Here is a 17,100-nt window from a genome sequence, read left to right on the forward strand (position 1 = left end):
CCCCCTATCCTACCTTCAGCATTCTAAAACCACTTTATTTATTCTGTGTTATTGCCTGTCCCTCAATGACAGCAGAATCTCACCTGTCTTTTCTACTGCTGTATGCCCAGCACCTGGAACAGTACTTGGCACAAGCAGAGCTCAATGCCATTGAATAAATGGCTCACAGGAGGGCCTGTCTCACACTCTGGGATCAGAAGACATGAGACAGCTACAGGTCTGGTGGGCCCAGATAACACCTAAGCATGGGTCCCTTCAGGAGCACCTGAGGAGAATGAGTGTTGGTGTGGATGCGGAGGTAGTGCAGAGTAGCTGAAGCCCATCTGTGCCCGGTCTTCCTCCAAGATCACCAGTTGCCTTTAATCCCTTGTAGGTGTCAATCAACACACCATGCCCAGCACTTTGCAATGCCTTCTCCTCCTGCTTTTTCAAGAGCACAAATAACCCTTAAGCCACACTATCAGACATTCTATTATAAAAAAAAAAAGATTTATTTATTTACTTGAAAGTGAGAGTTACACAGAGAGGAAAACCAGAGAGAGAGAGGTCTTCCATGCGCTGGTTCACTACCCAAATGGCCACAACAGCCAGAGCCACGCCGATCCGATGCCAGGAGCCAGGAGCTTCTTCCAGGTCTCCCACGTAGGGGCAGGGGCCCAAGGATTTGGGCCATCTTCTACTGCTATCCCAGGCCACAGTGTACTCTGTAGTATACTCTGTGAGTTGGTTCTGAGTTCTCCTCTGCAACAGGAGGAACCACCAGAAGACAACTTTGTTGTTTATTTATTTATTTATTTGACAGGTAGAGTTAGAGAGAGAGAGAGAGAGAGAGAGAGAGAGAGAGAGAGAGAAAGGTCTTCCATCCGTTGGTTCGCCCCCCAAATGGCCACTACGGCTTGCGCTGTGCCGATCTGAAGCCAGGAGCCAGGTGCTTCTTCCTAGTCTCCCATGCACTTGGGCCATTCTCCATTGCCTTCCCGGGCCACAGCAGAGAGCTGGACTAGAAGAGGAGCAACCGGGACCAGAAACCGGTGCCCATATGGGATGCCGGCGTAGCAGGCGGAGGATTAACCAAGTGAGCCATGGTGCCGGGCCTGACAACTTTGTTCTAATATTTACTTAGAAGAAAATTTGAATGGTATGAGCATTATGTTCCATAAAACATGATCACTGTGGTCAAACACCAGAGCTGTATAAAGATATGAAAGTTAGAAAACCTAACCATGCGTCACATGAAACTGATCTTTCAAAAAAAGCTAAGCACAAAAGTCACCTTTGTATGGAATCAAAATATTTAGCAACATAATCAGAGAAGTTGGGCATGGAAAAGAGTCTGTTCTTGGGAGGAGAAAAACCAACAAACAGAAAGCAAAGGAAAAGCAGGCTGCATCTGAGCTGTGCACCAAACTAGGGAAGGAACCCTTCACAGCGAAGGATGCGGAGGGGCTGCAGGCTGACAGCCCTATGCTTGCCAAGAAAGAAAGGAGCGGCTTGGAGCAGCCATGGCTGTCTACCTTCTCATTCTTGCCGAAGAGAGAAACTGTATTCTTCGCTTTTTTTCCTTTAAATAGCACATGGCGATTGTTTGCTGAGGCATTAGCTGATTTCTTAGTGGCATTAATTAATAAATGCGCCAAATTCACTTGTGTAGGAGCACTGCAGACCAATGGGGTTTAAGAGAATTGGCAAGCAGATACAGCTTTCACTCCAGCCAAGTTTTAAGTTGACTTCCAATATCTATCTTGAAATGATTTATAGAAAACTGGGCCTGCTCTGATATGTAAATGTGTTAATCATCAGACTGCAGAAAATCTGGTGACAGGCAACAAAGACTAGTTCCACCACCAAGATTCCTCTCTATTGTCCTTTGCATGGGCACTTGCACACCTGCCAAACTGGGGCAAAGGTTACACTCATGGCAATGAGCCCAGATAGGGGAGGGCGCAGATGGTGTGAGGAAGGGGAAGACAAGAGCTAGCAGATCAACCAATCAACCTCATGAGCAATGGGATGACACATATCCCAGGCAGGTCTCTCTCACCTCAGCAGCTCCTCTGACTCAGTTTCTCTCCTAGGTGACCATAATTGAGTCCTCTGCATACGGCAAGACTGGAGACACTGAGTGGGCAAGGACTCCATAATAACCAGCAGGGTTCTCTCCACATAGTAAAAATCCATCCAGTGCATTCTGAATCAATAAATGATTTAAAGGCTTTGTCTCACATTGATGCACTTCAGATTTCTATCCACATTCGGAACATGAGGACTAACCAGTCAAAAATTTGCTCTTGACATTGGGATTTAAAGGTTTAGCATCTTGATCTAACACAACTGGTCAAAACGTGATGTTCAGGGCAAACCAAAGATTGGGCTCACAAACCTGTGAGTGGCCCCAACTTATCCATTTGCGTATCCTAAGCCACCAGCAGAGTCAGGAATCTGCCTTCATTGTCACAGACACACGTCGGAGCATTAAGAATCAGGGCAGAGAAGTGGCTGCTGACTAATGCCGTCTCTGCAGCCTGAACCAAAGCCAGCTGCCCTCACAGCTGCCTCAGACTTGAATAGGCTGGACCCTGGCGGCTCAGGGCAGCTCAGGACCAGGCCAAGAAGGTTGGGAAAGGATATAGGAGTAGTTTTCCTTTGATGGTTATATTGTCAAGGCAAAGACTGTGCTTATTGGCCAACCAATTAAGGCTACCCCTTGAGGCAAGGACAAGCGGCATCAGGCAAGATGGGCTTTCCAGTTTCACAACATGAACCAGCAGCCAGCAAAAGTCTCATGCATTTCCCCCCAAAAGTCTACACTGGATCAGCCTCCCATATGGCCACTAATCTCTTAAAACAAACAAAAACATTCCCTTAATCGTTCTGCACTGTAAATGTTAAATTTCCCAAGACAAATGACATGGTTGTTGAACACAAATACATAATTTTATACAATAAAAATATAACAGCTATTTCCCAGAAGGGGAGGTTAGGTGAGTTCAGTTACTTGGATGAACCTCTGGCCACAGCAACTCTGGATAAATCACATAAACACGCTGAAGAGTTGAAAAGATAGCACAGCCTTGCCAGGCCAATGTGAGAATAAGCCTGAACCCAACCAAACAGTTCAAGGATTATCTGAGTGCCAGAGCTGTTTTCACCTTGTAGACGCTGGAAGGGTAAGGATGACAGAGGACAAGGCCCAGCACATGTTCAACATAAAGACTCTCACAGGACACTTTTCCTGGCATTGAGCTGGGACCCAAAGGGCCATACTCGCAGGAGCAGGATGAACCAGAGCGTCTGTCCTGTCCCTCCCCCAACACCATGGGCCCAGAGAGAAGCCTGAGCAAAGCAAAAGAAGAAAAAGGAAAGAGCAAAAGTTCACTGAGATGTGACCACAGCCCTGCCCTCAAACAGATTCGTACCTGCAGCAACACAGACACAGGTCGGCGATGAATTTGATTTGTAGCCACTCTAAAATGCAACAGCAGTACAACAACAGCACACTTACTCTAAGTCTCAGGGAATCTGCACAGATAATTTCTTCAGGATAATAATTAACAAAATAGTCAGGCATAGATGGAAATAGATAATCATGCACATGAGGAAATAGGGCCACATGAGTGCAAATGTATAAAAGAGCAGAGAGCAGAAACCCGCCTGGACAGGCCCCAGATACAAATGAGTTCAGTTTCTATGTGCTGACCACATGAAAAAGGAAGCACCAAGCTTGCAAACATCTGCAGAGAACCCAAAACTATAAAAACTGACTTAGTAGATCCGGAAAAGAATCAAACAGAACTTTTAGAAAGGAAAAATTTAGAGGCAAATAAAAATCTTAATAGAAGTGTTTGGCAAAAGATCAGAAACAACAGAAGAGATGAGAAGGAACCAGAGCTTAGATCACAGGAAACAGCCTAGAAAACAGCATCAAAAAGCAAAAACATGGAAAACACAAAAGAATGGATTTACTACTCTGAGGACACAATGAGATGTGCCATACACTTGGCAGGGTCCTAGAAGGCAACCATAGGGATCAGGATGAGGTAACATGGAAGAAATCAAAGCAGAGATTTTCCAGAACTGAAAGACATCTATGGAGTCAAAGGTCCAGAGAATCTCCAGCAGAATAAATACAAAGGAATGCACACCTGGATACATCACAGTTACCCGTAATCAAAACCAAGCAAAAAGCTTAAAGGAAAAATATAGACTGCCTTAAAATGAACGAAGCTAGAATAAAAAATGATATCTCAACACCAAAAGTGGATGCCAGATAAACTGAATAATGCCTTTCATATGCTGAGAGAGCATACCACCGACCTGTAATTCTACACACTAATATGGAAAGTGGAATAATGGCTCCCATGGACACATGGGAATACTCCCTGGAAACGTGACTACTACCTGATAAAGTAAAAAAAAAAAAAAAAAAAAAAGTCCAAATGTGATAGTTAAGAATCCTGAGAGGGGTTGCTCACCCTGGGTTATCTGGGTGGGCCCAAAATGTAATGAGAAGTGTAATTCTAAGAGAGAGGCAGGGGATACTTCTCACCAAGAAGAAAGCAATGTATCAGAAGAGAGACCTGAAGATGCCAGTGACTCTAGCTGCTGGCTTCGGGGACAGAGGAGGGAGCCAGGAACCAAGGAATGCAGAGAACACTGGAAAAGGCAATGATCCCCTGCTCACACCTGAAGAACGGGTTCAGCTCTAGTGATAACCTTGACTTTGGCCCCGGAAAACTGAGCTGGGGCTTCTGTCCTCCACAATATTCTTTACTTAAGAATAAATTTGTTCATGGTAATTTGTTACAGCAACCTTAGACAACAAAGACAACGGTCAAAAATAGTCTTCCACCATGGAGGTGAAATCCAGGAGTTGTCAGGAATATAAAACCTGGAAGAGTTAAACACCAGCAAAGGAGGTCTGAAGGCTGTGTTTCCAGCAGAAAAAAAAGTGACCCTGGGAAAAGACTGGAAATGCACAAGAATGAACAGCAAAGAAAGTAGCAAATGCATGAGAGAACTGAAATGAAGGCCCACAGTGTGTTTTGTTGCTTTCTTTCAAAAATACAGAATTAAAACATCCAACAATGAGAAAAAGGATGTTAGGAAAAGTGAAATTTTTTTTTTTTTTGACAGGCAGAGTGGACAGTGAGAGAGAGACAGAGAGAAAGGTCTTCCTTTGCCGTTGGTTCACCCTCCAATGGCCGCCGCGGTCAGCGCGCTGCGGCCAGCGCACCGCGCTGATCCGATGGCAGGAGCCAGGAGCCAGGTGCTTTTCCTGGTCTCCCATGGGGTGCAGGGCCCAAACACCTGGGCCATCCTCCACTGCACTCCCTGGCCACAGCAGAGAGCTGGCCTGGAAGAGGGGCAACCGGGACAGAATCCGGCGCCCCAACCGGGACTAGAACCCGGTGTGCCGGCGCCGCAAGGCGGAGGATTAGCCTAGTGAGCCGCGGCGCTGGCTGAAATGTTTTTAGAGTATTCTAAGAACCTTGAAATAGGAAATTGTAAGTTTTAGATACGGCTAAGTATAAACATTATAATCTCCACAGTAGAAGCCAGATAGAACTTTCAACCTAGTGGAGAGAAATACAGGTGGTAAAACTACAGAGAAAGCAAAGTTAACACAGCCTACGTGCGGAAGGGGAGGTGAGATGGGACAGGGACAGGCAGGGGCTTGTGTGTGCCAGAGGTATCTCATATTTACTGACCTGGAATAGTTACACTGATGCTGGTTCATTTGTTAAACTCTACATTCATTTTTTTGCTATAAATGCAATATTTTGCAATGGAAAATGATTTTTAAAAATATATATTTGTCCCTTTCAACCATACTCTATGTCCAGCCTCTTCAACCACAGGCTAATGTTTATAAGATCAAAAAGTTGGAACAGGCGCTGTGGTGTAGTGGGTAGGGCCACCACCTGCAGTGCCAGCATCCCATATGGGCACTGGTTCGAGTACTGGTTGCTCCACTTCCCATTCAGTTCCCTGCTAATGTGTCTGGGAAAGCAGTGGAAGATGGCCCAAGTCCTTGGGCCCCTGAACCCACATGAGAGACCTAGAGGAAGCACCTGGCTTTGGCTTGACGCAGCTCCAGCCGTTGCAGCCTCATGGACAGTAAACCAGAGGATGGAAGACTACTTTATCTCTCTCCCTCTCCCTGTCCCTGTCCCTGTCCCTCTGCCTCTGCCTCTCCCACTCCCTCTCCCTCTGCCTCTCTGTAACAACTCTGCCTTTCAAATAAATAAATAAACCTTTAAAAAGAAAGAAAAGCAGATTAGGTTACTCTTTAAAAAAAATATCAAAAAGTCATAGATACGTCCACATAACACATGGGTGTTCATGGCAGCTTTATTCAGAACTTCCAAAACCTGGAAGCCATTCAGATGGCCTTCAGTAGGAGAATGGATAACTTATCTAGACAGTGGAATAGTATTCAGCACTAAAAACAAACAAGCTACCGAGCCACAAAAATACATGGAAGAACCTTCACTGAATATCACTTAAGTGAAAGAAGCCAGTCGGAAAAGGCCACTTGTTGCGTGATTCCAACTATGTGGCAGTTAGAAAAGGCAAAACTATGGAGACAGCAAAGAGATAAGTGGTTGCCAGAGGCTGGGGGAGGCGGAAGGAACAGAAAGAGCACAGAAGACTTTTAGAGCAGTGAAAGTTCTGTGTGACACTATAATGATGGCTCTCTGAAATTGTGCTTTTGTCCAAACACATGGGCTACACAACCAGTGTGAACTATGGACTTGGGGAGATGAGGATGAGCCAAGGCGGGTTCCTCAATTGTGATAAATGTTGCACTCTGGTGGGAGACATTGCTCCTAGGGGAACTGCATGTGTCGGGGCAGAGAACATGTGGGAACTCTCTGTACCTTTGTCTCAGTTTTGCTGTGACCCTAAGAAAAAAGGAGTTTGTGGGGTCTGGTGTTGTGGTGTACTGGGTTAAGTTGCCATCTTTGATGCCAGCATCCTGTATGGGTTCCAGTTGGAGTCCTGGCTGCTGCACTTCCCATCCAGCTCCCCGCTAATGCACCTGGGAAAGCAGCAGAGGCTTGCCCAAGTCTTTGGGTCCCTGCACCCACGTGGAGGAAGCTCTTGGCTCCTGGGTTCAGCCTGGCCCAGCCCCAGTTGTTGCAGCCATCTGGGGAGTGAACCAGCAGATAGAAGATCTCTCTTTCTCTCTATTTATCTCTATCTCTCCCCCCCACTCTCTGTAACTCTGCCTTTCAAATAAATAAAATAAATCTTAAAAAAAAAGTTTGCCTCAGAGAAATGTCTTCTTTCCCCCAAGTTCCTTTCCAAAATCCAACATCAACAGTTATTTATTTGCACATTGCAATGCCAATGCTTTCACCCAGCAAACCCTTTTTCTATTTAAACAAAAAATCCATAGATGATTTCTCCACAGTCTATCTCATCCAGCTTCCATCAACACACACATAAATTATTATACCCACTCTATGGGTGATACATCTTAAGTCTAATGAAGTTAAAGGATTTATCCAAGCTCATATAGGCTTCAAAAAGACAGTTAATTAAAAATAACTTCTCTTTCCATTTTTCAAAAAAATTGAAAATCTAGTTTTTACTCTCCTGTCGTCCTGCTCCACATGTGACAAACACCTGGGGATTTCTCAGTGTTGTATCTGTTGCACTGAGACCCCCCTGCCCCTTGCCTATTTAAGAAAGACCAGTGACCACAAATGTGTGAGTTGAGTGCCTGTAATTAGCTGTGCTTTTGCAAGACTCGCCCTTAATATCGATGTAACCACACATTTCAAATGGTGCAACAGCAGAGATTTTAAAAACAGAACACGTCCTCAAGCCCGGACTTGCGTGTGGCTCCCCAATGAGATGCTCACCAAAAACAATGCTGCTACCCCACGAAAAACAAGCATCACCCCAAAGGGGGCACACCATTCTAGAGAAGAGCAGACATTACCCCAGAACAGAAAACCAGCGTCAGGGAGGGAGCTTGACACAGCTCGCCCAGAGTGGGCGGGGAGGAGCAAGAGCACAAACGAGGGAACTAAGGAATAAATCTGCACAGATTTTTTTTTTTTGACAGAGATGGAGGAAGGAGGGCAAGGGAGGAGGAGAGCTCCCCCACCCACTGGTTTGCTTCTCAAATGCCTGAAGCAAGCCCTGACTGAAGCCAGGATCTGGGAACCCAACACAGGTTTCCCACTTGGTTGGCAGGAACCCAGCTACCTGAGCCATCAGCTGCTGCTCCTGGGATGCACAATGGCAGTAAGCTAGCACTGGGAGCAGAGCCAGGACTTGAACCTGGGCACTCTGATGTGCACTGTGGGCATCTCAACTGGTGGCTTAATTGCTAGAATGAACACTTACCTCTTCAGAGTTTAAAAAAAAATTTTGCCATGGGACTAGCTTTGTGTTGCAGCAGGTTAAGTGGCTGCCCGCAACACTGGCAACTCATACAAGTCCCAGTTTGAATCTCAGCTGCTCTGCTTCCAACCCAGCTTGCTGCTAATGTGCCTGGAAAAGCAGCAGAAGATGGCCCAAGTGGTTGAGGCCTACCATCTACATAGGAGACCTACATGGAGTTCCAGGCTCCTGGCTTTGGTCTGGCTCAGCTTCCCTTATTGAAGACATTTGGGGAGTAAATCAACAGGTGGAAGATTTCTCTGTTTCTCCTCTCTGTAACTCTTGACTTTCAAATAAATAAATAAATAAATATATCTTTTTAAAAATTTTGTGTTGGGCACAGCGCCATGGCTCACTTGGCTGGCTAATCCTCCGCCTGCGGTGCCGGCATCCCATACAGGCGCCAGGTTCTAGTCCCGGTTGCTCCTCTTCTAGTCCAGCTCTCTGCTGTGGCCCCGGAAGGCAGTGGAGGATGGCCCAAGTGCTTGGGCCTCTGCACCCACATGGGAGACCAGGAGGAAGCACCTGGCTCCTGGCTTCGGATCGGCTCAGCGCTGGCTGTAGTGGCCATTTGGGGGGTGAACCAACAGAGGGAAGACCTTTCTCTCTGTCTGTCTCTCTCACTGTCTATAACTCTGCCCGTCAAATAAATAAATAAATAAATCCTTAAAAAATTTTTTGTGTTAATACAAATAAATATTAAAGAGCACCTTCATTTATTTCTAACTCTATATAATTTCCTAGCAAAATGAAACACCTGCCATAAAGCACAAGATTTCCAGCGTGGATCCCTGAAAATATAAGAACATCATATCTGTTTCTGGCTCCTATGCACTTCTCCCAAGTCCCTCTTATTGTCAACCTCTGTGCAAACTCCATCATTCCACTGGACCCTCTTAAGCAAGGACACTCTCTTCACATATGTCAACAAGCTGAGAAGAAAGCTTAAAAGTTACAGAGCCAAAACCACAGCGTGCATTTTGAGAACCACAGTTTTTAAAAAGCAAGGCCATCTTCACTACGATGGTCCGAGTCACAGAGAGTCATAGTGTGTTCATTTTTAGGGCATCCCTTGAGTGTTCCCTATCACATGATACTGTGGCAACAGTGTGCAGTTCTTGCAGACCCCTTCTTCCTCAAATCACTTGGCAAGGAGAGAACACAGAAGACACAAGGAGGAGACGGCTAAACAAAGTGAAGAAATGTCTGTTCTCCAAGAAATGGAGACAAGAAAGGAAATGATTAGATTAAGGCCACAATGGAAAAACGCGATTCTTCAGCACATTTAATGGAAATAGTGTGCTGAATGGAGGTAGTATCTTTGTCTACACCCTAATCTGCTGCTTCTACAACTACCTCTCAAGTTAGTCTCCAAGTTGCCTCTTAAAATTCATTCCTACAGCAAAGACAGGCCATTAGAGAATGCCCTGCCTTTTAACCCTGAACTTGTTATCTAGCCCTCAGACCGGTTTTGCAGAGAAAGTTCGAAGAATCTGTCCACACATAAATTACTTAAGATGACTGAGCTCTTGGTTACAACGCCCCTGGATTGACAGCAGTGATAATTCTAATTATAAATACCCAGCCCCGGTGGAAAACTATGCTGCCTCTCCCTCTCTTTGTCTTCAGAGCTCTCTCACTACAGTCAAAAAGGAAATGAGCCCCTTCATTACTATGGGCTCATCCTATCAGCCCATTTCACAGATGAAAAAACTCAGGCAGGACAAGTCAGCAGGTGCAACAGGGTTCCAAGACTCCTGCTTTCAAAGTACCAGCCCTCACCCTGATCAAAACACTGGTATCCCCGAACTCCCCAAGCCATAGACCCACCAGGCCCTTCCCCCGCTCATCCCATTTACCCACGTGTGTGTCTTGGCTCTTTGTCAGGTCTCATGATGCCAGGGCAATCACGGAGACCAATTAAGCTGGTGCGTCAATGTCAGCAGCATGCGGCTCCTACTCAGTCCCAGCTAATTAAGAACCTCTGCCACCAAGTCATGAGCACAGTGTTCACCCTGAGGCACCCAGGTCCACCCTGCCAAGGACAACAGCAAGGTCCAGGGCTTGAAAGAAATTAGGCAGAGCCTATAAATGAAGAGAGCCAGCGAGTAGAATGGACTGCAGTGATAACCACTGCCCTGCTTGTGCAAGTGTGCTCCCCATACGTTCTTCCTTCTCTGCTCCTCTGGAGACTGGAGAGAACACCGCAGAGCTGGCAAGGGAGGGGGACTTAGCACACCATCAGTCCCACCCTCTGCTTGCAGAGTGAGAAGCCCCTGAGAGGAATGTCTTCACACACACACACACACACACACACACACAGCTTGCTCACGGCTCTGCTAGGACAAGATTCAGTCTTTGAGAGCTGACAATCTCCCCTGTAACTCCCACATTGCACACTGAGGTTAGTGGTTGCTTTGCGCATTCTTAAAAATGTTTTGAACACAGAAACATGTTTAAATATAACAAGCTCTCATGTTCCCACCATCCAGAATCAACCAACATTTTGGCTTAGTCCAGGTTTACCTCTGCATATGCTGTGAGATCAAGTTAACAGTTGTCTCTAGAAAGCCACTTACCTCACAGTGAGTCTGCAGAGCTCAGCCTTCCCCACTGACTTGCAACATGCAGCCACTCCATGCCCAGTGCACATTTTTTTAAATTTTTTTTATTATTATTATTTGACAGAGTTACAGACAGTGAGAGAGACAGAGAGAAAGGTCTTCCTTCCGTTGGTTCGCTCCCCAAATGGCCGCCACAGCTGGCGCTGCACCGATCCAAAGCCAGGATCCAGGTGCTTCTCCCTGGTTTCCCATGTGGGTGCAGAGGCCCAAGCACTTGGGCCATCTTCCACTGCCCTCCCGGGCCACAGCAGAGAGCTGGACTAGAAGAGGAGCAACCAGGACTAGAACCCAGAACCCATATGGGATGCCGGCACTGCAGGCAGAGGATTAACCAAGTGAGCCACTTCGCCGGCCCCAATGCACACTTTTTCTTAGGTTTGTTTCCCTGCTCCCCACTTGCCTCTTTTGTTACAAGTAACACTTGAAGTTTCTTAGATTTTGAGGCTACACAACCACATTGCCTTCATGTAATAAGAACTTTAAAAAAAGATTTTATTTATCTGAGAGGCAGAGTTACAGACAGACGGAGGGAGAGACAGAGAGAAAGGTCTTCCATCCACTGGCTCATTCCCCAAATGGCCACAATGGCTGGAGTTGAGCCGATCTGGAGCCAGGAGCCAGGAGCTTCTCCCAGGTCTCTCATGTGGATGCAGGGCCCAAGCACCTGGGCCACCTTCCACTGCTCTCCCAGGCCATAAGCAGAGAGCTAGACCAGAAGAGGAGCAGCCAGGACTTGAACTGGCGCACATATGGGATGATGGTGCTGGAGGCAAAGGCTTAGCCTACTACTCCACAGCGCTGGCCCTGTAAAAACTCTCTGCCATCCTACCGCTCCATTTATTTTTCTTGTCTTGTGGCACTGGCTGAGTCTTCCAGCAGAACGCTGACTAGCAGAGGTGATATCTACTATCCTTATGTTTTTTTCTGATGCTAATAAGAATGCTTCTAAGATTTCCCAGTGAGCATGACGTTGGTCATGGGTCTTTTTTACGTTTTCAGATTACATCTTCCCAGCTAGTTGGTTCCTTCAGAGCAAGACCTGAGTCACATGCAACTTCCTATCCACTATGGCATGGTGCTTTTTCACACAGCAGGTATAAAATAAATATTTACTGATTGCTTACAGATGTTTAAATGCCTCTACTGTAGAGTTTATTTATTTTATTGACATTTCCTGTTTCTCTAGCTCGAGTAAATGTTGTAGATGCTGGGGCAACATTTAGTCAGATTTTTAAGTTTATTTATTTACTTGAAAGGCATAGAGAAAGAAAGAGAGAGAGAGAGCTTCCATCTGCTGGTTCACTCTCCAAACACCTACAACAGTCAGGGCTGGGCCAGGCCAAAGCCAGGAATGAGTGACAGGGATCCAAATATTTGGGCCATCATCTGCTGCCTCACAGGTGCATTAACAGGAAGCTGGATTGGAAGCAGAGGCAGGACTTGATCCCAGGCATGCTGATATGAGATGCAGGCATCCCAAGTGACTTGCCAGATTTTTTTTTTTTTTTTGACAGGCAGAGTTAGACAGTGAGAGAGAGAGACAGAAAGAAAGGTCTTCCTTCCGCTGGTTCACCCCCTAAATGGCCACTATGGCCAGCGCACTGTGCTGATCCGAAGCCAGGAGCCAGGTGATTCCTCCTGGTCTCCCCTGCAGGTGCAGGGCCCAAGCACTTGGGCCATCCTCCACTGCCTTCCCGGGCCACAGCAGAGAGCTGGACTGGAAGAGGAGCAACCAGGACAGAATCTGGTGCCCCAACCAGGACTAGAACGAGGAGTGCCGGCACTGCAGGCGGAGGATTAGCCTAGTGAGCCGTGGCGCCGGCCGCCAGATGGTTTTAAGGTGAGTGCTCTTTAAGTGTGTATGCACACACATGCTTCTGTTGTGCGTGTAGGCAGGTGTGTGTGTGCACATATGCCTGTGCACACACTTGATGGAGATGGTAACTCATCTAATGAAGCTCCAGGTTTCACGAAGACATTCTGGTTTCTAAGCAGTGAATTCTCTTGGGCACTGGGGTTTTGATGGCTGCTGCACCTGCTCCATCCTTGTTCACCCCATCTGAACGAGGCTGATCTGTAGTCACTGGCCCCTGAGAGGGTCATTGATTTTTTCAGATCCACCAGGTCCTATTCCTCTGTGCTACATGTGCAGCCCAACAGGAGCAAGGCCACAGGCCTCCCGCTGCTCAGAGAGAACACAAATTCCCAGGAGTACAGCCAGACAACCCCCCCAATCAAGGTTGTGCACACAAAACCACCAGGAATGCCACTTGGTAGTGATGAGAAAACGCCTGGTGGGAGGGAGAGAGAAAGCCAGGCTGCAGGCATGTTTCCTTCCCTAGTGGCCCTGCTCCCTGTGCCAGGGGCCGAAACCCTGCTCTCATGCACACAGAAGGGGAGGAGACAGACAGGGGCCCTGATTTGGGGTCCCTCCACCCTGAGCTATCCTTAGTCTTGTCCACACAAACAGCTGAGAGGGAGGGACCCAGGAGTAAAATCAGAACAACCGATTTTACCCTCGGCAGTAGAGTACCAAGGTCACATGGGGGCCGGGGCATGAGGCACAGAGAAGAGCACACTCCTCTTGAGGACAGAAGACCTGGGTTCAAGTCTCAGCCCCGCCACTCACTTGCCATCTCATCATAGCCACCTTTCAACTTCTAAGTGCCTCATCTGAAAAATGGGAACAGCTACTAGAGCCCCAAGAACTATTCCAGCATGGGCCAGATATGAGTGACAGTGTGGGTTGTCCCTGAAAAGTCCCAGGGCCCCTGAAAGAAAGGTGCTTTTAGACTAGTGAGGGACGACCCCTGGGTGTACCTTGCAGGACCCAGGCAAGCTGAGAAGCCAGGATTAACCATGAGCCGGCCTCGGCCAGAAAACCACATAAAGCTTCCCTAGCAGTATCATTAAAACTCCTTTCATCACTTAGCAACCTGTGTCAGGACACAGCCAGCCCAATACAGGCCAGAGCAGAAAAGCCAGAGAGCCAGGCCTTGAGGGTCTCTCATCGGTCCCCCTGGGCCACCCTCCTCTCCTCCCTCTGCCTCCCTACACCTAAGCAGGGACACAGTTCCCCTCCTCTCCCTTCCCATTGCCAATGTGCTTGTCAGCACGCTGGCCAGGGTGACTACAGCAGCTCCCACCCTCTGTCCTCCCCTTCAGTACCCCCTGCTCAAAGCCACGAGAGTTGTCTCCCTAAACAGTTAAAGTGGAAAACATCACTCCGTGGCTGCAAACCTTCTGTAGCTGTCACTTGCCCCAAATAAGCCCAGATGTCTCAGAAAGGCATTCGGCTCTGAGCTGGGTTGATCTTCCCTTCATGTCCCCTCCAGACCTTTCGCCTCTGTAGCTGCAGCCACCACTGACCAGAGACACTCTCTGTACCTGTCCAACCCCAGCTTGGGTCAGCTGGCCCCTCCTTCCTGCATGCCTCCTGCACTGCCCCTGCTCAGAAAGAGCTGGAGGCCTGCCTCTCCTCCCCGGCGCAGGAGCTTCCTTGAGGGCTCGGGCCACGTTTGAGTCTTCTCGTCACACCCCACAGCACCTTTACGTGGGGTGGTGCAGAACGCCAACTGGAGGCTGAACAGCACAGATCAACCTGAGAACATGGTGCATAATGGAGCGGCTAGACACCAAGGCCAGCTGCTGTGTGATTCCGTTTCTATGATCTCTCCAAAGAGGCAGGGGCAGAGACACAAAGGTAGAAAGGTACAGGCTCTCCTCGGCACAGATAAAAAGGTTCTAGAACCAGACAGTGGTGACAGCAGTACAACATTATGAATGTGATGACAGTAGGGATGCTCAAAACGGTGAATTTTATTTTATGTGTGTTTTACTACACGCACACACACACACACACACACCCCACTAAGGCTGAAAAGATAGGGATGCAGAGCTAGGAAGTGTGTACTTTTCAGAGCCTAATTTTTCTCTGTAATTTCAAGAGTCAACAGACTACTCCTGCTCCTGCATCTCCACATCCAGCCAAGTCCCCCATGTTCCCCTGCCACCTCCTCTCAGGGACCCCAGCCTCAGTAGCTCTCGTTTCCAGAAACACCCACATAACACACCCCAGCATGAAAGCGTGGCTGCCCTTGATGTAGGCAGGCAGATAGGATAAAATCAATTAGATTGGTGAGCTGGAAGACCATGCCCCCAGTGTGATCTCACACCCCTACCTGACCCCACCAGTATACCCACCTGCCAGTCAAACTACATAACCACTCCCCCTTTGGGAGTAAATAAAGACCTGGAGCACTATAGGCCCTGCCCTTGCTGCCCCCGAAGTGGCCTTCCGGCAGCTGGCTCTCTGCTTTCCTGCCTACATGCTTCCTCCACGAGGCTCATGGCCTGCTCTCTGCCTTTGCTTTGCTGCCCCCGCTAAGCTACCGGTGGCTGCTCAACCATATGCTTGCTCCATGTCGCTCCTGGCCTGCTCTCTGCTTGGTATAGACCCACAAGATTATTAATATTAAAAATTATTTCTTAAAGATTTATTTTATTTATTTGAAAGAGAGTTACAGCAAAAAGTAGAGACAAGGAGAGAGGTCTTCCATCCACTGGTTCACTCCCCCAGATGGCTGCAACAGCTGGAGCTGCACCGATTCGAAGCCAGGAGGCAAGAGTTTCTTCCAGGTCTCCCATGCGGGTGCAGGGGCCCAAGAACTTGGGCCATCCTCTGCTGCTATCCCAGGCCATAGTAGAGAGCTGGATTGGAAGAGGAGCAGCCAGGACTAGAACTGGTGCCCATATGGGATGCTGGCGCTTCAGGCCTGGGCTTTAACCTGCTGTGCCACAGCACTGGCCCCCAATATTAAAAATTATTAATAAGCCGGCCGATATCACCCTGAATCCTTTTCTGGCTGCCATGCAGGTGCCGGTGTTAGCTCCACAGCTCAGTACATGGTGAGCTCTTTGTGGCAGTCACCTGAGCCCCTGACAATGAGGAAGCCCCTGGTATAAAAAACAAACAACAAAAACACAGTAAGGAAGTCCTTCATGATGCAGAAGCCCCTGGCCAAAAAAACAAACAACAAAAACACAGTAAGGAAGTCCCTCATGATGCAGAAGCCCCTGGCCAGTGGCAACCTGCCCCAGAGATACACGCCCCAGATTAGAATCTGTGTGACAGCAGTGGTCAGCACCCACCTGTCCAGCTTGCCCACGGCTCCTTTGCAGTGCATTTTAACAAATGTAACTCTGCCCCCTCCCTCTGTCTTCCAGTGCTGGTAACGCTGGCCACAGTCCAGGGCTCCATTCACTCTTTAAGGGCAGGGCCTGCCTGGAACCTTCCCTCAGGGTTCACGCACCTGACCTTGCAGTGGAAACCAAACTGCTTCTGTGTTTTTCCCAGTGTTCACTTGCATTTTAGCTGAAACGTTCTCACGTTCTTCTGGCCAGCAAAATCATAACAGTCAGTCCCCTTTTGCCATGATTCAATCTCAGGAAATGCCTTTTTGCCACAGAATGACTGAACCATTGCTGCCCATTGTTCTCACACAGAGGAAAACAAAGTTTACCTCCACTCTCTCCACTTAGAGAAAGTTTCGCTCCTCTACCTCAAACACACACTGTGTGGACATCAAAAGGGGCTGCAGGTTGCATTTTACTAGATCAAGCCAGTAAATAAAAGCAGGTGAGGCTAGAGCTTAAGACTGGATTCATCTAAGGTTTAAAATGAGCTTTTACTTTAAAACTTAAAAAGAGTTTTCTTTTTCTCACTCATTTTCGTCTACTTAGGAATTAGCAAGGGAAATCTAGATACAAACCAAGTCCAGTACCTGGGATCTACTCCTTAGCTGTGGCCTTTGCCAGCCCCGCCTAAGTGAGTTTCCTATGCACAAAATGGGAATAAAATTGCCTTAGAGGAGCAGTGACTGGCTCTGGACCTACAGGAGGTACAGTCAGTCTTCGAGTCCAGGAGGTCAGGAAGTGGGAAGCAGGAATGCACCCCTGGGCCTGGGCTCCAGGCCCCTGCGCAGCTGGTCAGCTGACCCTGCAGGTGGGTGGCCCCGTGGAAGTGCCCTTTCTCTTCGAGAACAGCTCAAACAAGGGTTTTCAAAATCAGCACTCAACT

The 17,100-nt window shown here is 47.8% G+C and overlaps 1 protein-coding gene and 1 long non-coding RNA gene across 6 annotated transcripts in view; both read right to left on the bottom strand.

Moving 5' to 3' along the window:
- The window catches only part of RBM20 (RNA binding motif protein 20), a 218,731-nt gene that overhangs the window by 90,937 nt on the left and 110,694 nt on the right, over positions 1 to 17,100 (bottom strand). The gene's annotated exons all lie outside the window — the stretch shown is intronic.
- Positions 15,503 to 16,452, bottom strand: LOC149121923 (uncharacterized). Of its 2 annotated transcripts, none has more exons than XR_016221561.1 (2): positions 16,334 to 16,452; positions 15,503 to 15,977 (listed from the first exon to the last, which is right to left on the bottom strand). It is a non-coding gene; the product is annotated as an uncharacterized LOC149121923 (long non-coding RNA). The 2 variants fall into 2 exon arrangements; XR_016221560.1 differs by having other exon boundaries at positions 16,173 to 16,432.

This window comes from Oryctolagus cuniculus, chromosome 15, assembly GCF_051225735.1.
Source record: "Oryctolagus cuniculus isolate XC-2025 breed Fujian yellow rabbit chromosome 15, ASM5122573v1, whole genome shotgun sequence".
NCBI lineage: Eukaryota > Metazoa > Chordata > Mammalia > Lagomorpha > Leporidae > Oryctolagus > Oryctolagus cuniculus.